This window comes from Physeter macrocephalus, chromosome 18, assembly GCF_002837175.3.
Source record: "Physeter macrocephalus isolate SW-GA chromosome 18, ASM283717v5, whole genome shotgun sequence".
NCBI lineage: Eukaryota > Metazoa > Chordata > Mammalia > Artiodactyla > Physeteridae > Physeter > Physeter macrocephalus.
In genome coordinates, this window is record NC_041231.1 from 75,729,352 (window position 1) to 75,734,108 (window position 4,757).

The 4,757-nt window shown below is 55.9% G+C and overlaps 1 protein-coding gene across 1 annotated transcript in view; it reads left to right on the forward strand.

The window, feature by feature from the left end:
* The window catches only part of FOXP4 (forkhead box P4), a 57,044-nt gene that overhangs the window by 14,109 nt on the left and 38,178 nt on the right, over positions 1–4,757 (forward strand). The gene's annotated exons all lie outside the window — the stretch shown is intronic.

The following is a 4,757-nucleotide window of genomic DNA, read 5'->3' on the forward strand; positions in this document are numbered from 1 at the left end:
TGCATCGGCAGGCGGACTCTCAACCACTGCGCCACCAGGGAAGCCCTGCCCTATCTGTCTTTTATTGCAGTCTGCTTCCCAGTCTTTCTTGGAAGTTGATAGGGGTATGCATTATAAATAGGTAGCTACATCTAGTCTAGTTTCCCCCATCATACAGAGAAGAAAAGGGGAGAACTAACTTGGCCCGAGTCACACAGCAAGTTGGTGATAGAGCTGGGGCTAGAAGCCAGTTTCCCAACTTCTAGTCTCAGGCTTTCAGCTGTCTCTCCAGCTAGGTTCTAGGTTTCCGAAAGGGCTGGAAACTGTGTCTGCTATTTCAACTCAAATCACCACCATTGCTCTGGGTACAGGTTACCTGTGGTCACGCCCCCACCCGCCGTGCTCCTCCAGGAGCTGGGGGTGCGCCCCCTCTCAGGCTGAGCGCATGCACGTGTGCGCCCTGCGGGACGCGCGCCGGGAGAGAGAGCGCGCGCCGGGGACTGCCCCGCCCCTTCCCTCCTTCCCTCCCTCCCTCCCTCCCTCCCTCGCGGGTAAACTCCGGGCATCCATCAGTCTGTTAATTGCACTAATTAGAGATCGCGGAGGTGTTAATTGGAAAACCCTGGTATTGTGCCTGTTTGGGGAAGAAAACGTCAATAAAAATTAATTGATGAGTTGGCAGGGCGGGCGGCGCGGGTTCGCAACGAGGCGTAGGGTGTCGTGGCAAATGTTACGGCTCAGATTAAGCGATTGTTAATTAAAAAGCTACGGTAATTAATACTCCGTACACCATATGGGCCCGCGGAAAAGGCACCAAAAGTTTCTACGCGTGTGGGGCTCCCCGTCCCTTTTCCCCTCCTCCGAAATCACCCTAGCCCTTGGGTCCTCCCTTTGGCCCCAAGGTAGGTGGAACTCGTCACTTCCGGCCAGGGAGGGGACAGAGGCGGACCCGGGCTCGTTCCGAGGCGGCCCTCATTGCGAGCCCGCGTTCTTCGAAGGGCCAGGAGCCTCGGGCAGTGGGACCCCCCACACACACACACACCCACGGCGGCCCGCAGACTCCCCCGGAGCGGAAGAGGCGGCTGTGGCTTTGACCCTGCTTGCTTGCTTGCTTGCTTCCTTCCTTTCTTCCTCCCTCCCTCCCTCCCTTCCTCCCTTCCTTCCTTTCGACGGCGTCGTCTGCGGGAGCGTCGGGGTACTGGCCAAAGGCTCTGAGGTCCCTGGCTCCCCAAGGGAACCCCGAGAGACGACACGGAAGACCAGGACCTACCCAAGGACAGGACCAGGGCCCCAGACAAAAATCCTAGAGCACAGGAAATGACTCGGCCTCTGCCCCCAGTGCAGCATAGGGAGAGGGTGCAGGGAAGGCTGGGGTGGGCCTCAATTTTAGCAAATCCTAGAAAGACTTTCTAATTTCCTCTCCTTACTTGTTGGTATGAGCCCAGTGACTTGCCCAAGGTCACACAGCTGGCCCTTGAAACCAGATGGTTTCATTCCCAGAGCGCCTCTCCACTTCTGCAGGTGACGTCAGCAGCTCTTTGCTGAGGAAATGGGTGTCTGGGGGGGAGGAGCGCGGATTGGCAGGATAGGAGTGTGTGGAGAGAGGCCGAAGGGTGGGAGTGAGTGGAGGAGGGGCTCTTGGAGGGTCCCCCTCAGTACCAGAGCAGGCAGCCCCGGTCCCCATTGGGAAGTTTGAGGCCTACATTTCCCTTTGGGAAAGGGACGGCTGTGATTCAAGTGGAACCTCGGTGGCTCTCACCAGCCGCTAGAACACGGTGGCTTCTTGTGTCCATACTGACTAGGGAGTTTTCCTCTTGGAGCTTCCAAGTCAGAAGAGACCTTCAAGATCACCTCTCCATGTAGAGATGGGGCAATGGAGGCCCAGAGAAGGAGGAAGGCAAAGAAGTCACAGCTGGTTGTGACTGAGCTCAGGCCCCCTGACACCCAGTCCCCTGCCTTCTCTAGCCAGAGTCCAGGATCCCATGGACGCTGCCTTTTCCCCCCAGCCCACACACCGTTGTGGGTGCAGGGCACGGATATCAAGGCCTGCCTCTAGTACTCCACCCCACCCCATCCCTACCTGGCCGGGTGCCAGGCACCCAGAGCCTGCTCACCCACAGTGCAGGGAGCACCCCAGTGCTGTTGCAACACCTGCAGAGAGACAGGTAGGAGGCTTGAGGCTGCCGCTGTGCTCCTCCTCAGGAGGACAGGTGTCTCAGGGCAGAGGTAAGGAGAGTCCTGGGAGCACCCACCTGCAGGTGTGGATGGGTATTGGTGGACAGGCAGGCGCGAGCCTGGAAGGAGGTGAAGGCCCCGGGAGGGGGCAGAGCAGCGCGCCACGTGGGAATTAATGCCGTTCGTACACCCTGCGGAAATGACTTCAAATGCATATAATCTCAAGCATGCAAATGAGAGGCTTGCTTCACCCTGTTTAATATGAATGATCGGCCCTTGAATAGCTGTTATTACACGCCACATTGCAGCAATTATGTTGTTCACTGGGTGTCGCTCTGTCCCTCCCCCCCCACCAATAAAAGGAAAAGAAAAGGACACCTCTGTTTGCATCCTCCTTCCTTTTTTCTCCCTTTTCCAAACTTGCTGTCTGAGCAACTTTATGGTGTGTGTGAATGTTGGAAGGGGGCCACTCTCCCTTACCCCAAGAAGAAACTGCTGGATTCTCTCTCCTTTCTCCTGTGCACACACACCCCTGAGGCTCTGGTCTTTGTCCCCTGGGGCCCAGGAGTTTTCAGATCTCAGGGAAGCTAGACTTGGAATCGGGGCAGGCAGCTGCTCTCCACCCCCCAGCAGGGCCAGGGTCAGGCAGAGGGAGAGCAGAGTGGCCCCTGCTGTCTCCCCATCCCCCTCGTGTAGCTGGGGCCCAGGCCTGAGTGAGGGATCCGGGTGGGCGGTTGTGGGGAGGGGCTGGAGGCCTGTGCTCTGGCGGGTGGAGGACGGTGCCCACCCCATCCATCATTTGGTAGCTGCTGGCCCTGGGGCTGACATGGCCATTAAGGCCGAGACCAAGTGCTCAATCTCTTCTGAACCGTTGCCCCCAACCTTGCTCTTGCCCCTAGCCCAGCTCCTCGCAGAACCCAGGATTGGGAGCAGCAGCTGGGGGGTGGGGGAGCAACAAGCCCTTGGGAACACACAGAGAAATGCACAAACGTGGGACACTCCAGCAGCACAGGGTCACCCAGGCCACACAGGTCCACTGGGACAGACACCTAGAGTCACAAGAGCAGGGTGATATGGCACACACGTGAACTAGTGGCCTCCCCATGGGCCTTTCACAGTGCTCTGTCCCCCCAACCCCCTGCGCACACCTAGATACCCTCACTGTCTTCCCCACTCTGCTGACAGCAGGGACAAAAAACAGCAAATGGCCCAGTAGAGTGAGGAGAAACGAGTTCTTACAGAATGAAAGAGAACGGGGGAGCTGCCACCTCGGAGAAGGAACTCGGGAAATAATCCTTCCAGCAGTTTCTCTATTAAGGCCCTCCTGCACCTATTTATTGGGTCAGGGACACCGTGTGGTTGTGGGGTCTGCCAAGGCCAAAAGGTAATCAAGAAGGGAGGAAAGAACGCTGGCTGGCTTCCAGCCCGATTGCTGTGTGATCTGGGCCAAGTCTTTGACCTCTCTGAGCCCAGGGTATTCACCCTTACAAATAGGGCAGGTGAAGAAGGGACTCATCATTATTGGTGCTTACTCTGCCAGGTGGTTTGTATGTGCTATTTTATTTACTCCTCACAGGATCTGAGAGGCTTGGAGTAATTACTTATACAAACAAAGAAACTGAGGTTTAGGGAGTTTAAGACTCATGTCAAAGATCAATGGGGAATACCAACTGTGTCCTGTGTTTGGCTGAAATTTTTGTTCCTCTCAAGGGGCTGTGAATCTGGGGATAGCTGGAGACCCCAGACTTTGAGAACAGCTCTGCATACTTAAGTCCCCCATCCGCTTCATAGTCTGTGTACGAACCCCTGAGATAGTACAGCCTCCGTGAGTTGTAGAAGGAAACCCAGGCCTCCTCCTCGCTAACCATAACCATCCCAGTCATACCCTCTCTCTTTCTGAGCATGTTTCAGCCACCCCTGAGAGGCAGTTGCGGGAGATGGGGGAAGATACAGGATTCAGGCCTTGACTCTGCCTTGGGTAAATCCTCTGACTCTCTGGACCCTCCGTTTCTCATCTGTAAAATCAAGATGATAATAACTATCTCCCGGGACTTCCCTGGTGGCACAGTGGTTAAGAATCCACCTGCCAATGCAGGGGACACAGGTTGGAGCCCTGGACCAGGAAGATCCCACATGCCGTGGAGCAACTAAGCCCGTGCACCACAACTACTGAGCCTGCGCTCTAAAGCCCGCAAGCCACAACTACTGAGCCCACGTGCCAAGAGCCCGTGCTCCACAACAAGAGAAGCCACTGCAGTGAGAAGCCCGCGCACCGCAACGAAGAGTAGCCCCTGCTCTCTGCAACTAGAGAAAGCCCTTGTGCAGCAACGAAGACACAACGCAGCCAAAAATAAATAAATAATTTTTTTAAAAAACCCAAAAAACTATTTTCCCACAGTTCTTGTGAGAAGGGATCTTGCTGCCTGTAGAGACAGTAAATATTGAGTGTCTGCTTTGGGCCAGGTGCTGGGCTGAGGGCCTTAGAATGGAAGGTCAGAGAAGTCGGACCACCAGCTGCCTTCCCTGCACAGCTCCAGGCCCAGCGGAGGGTCTGGCACCCAATAGTTGCTGGGAAGATGGCAGCGGCTTTTGCTGTGTGTGTG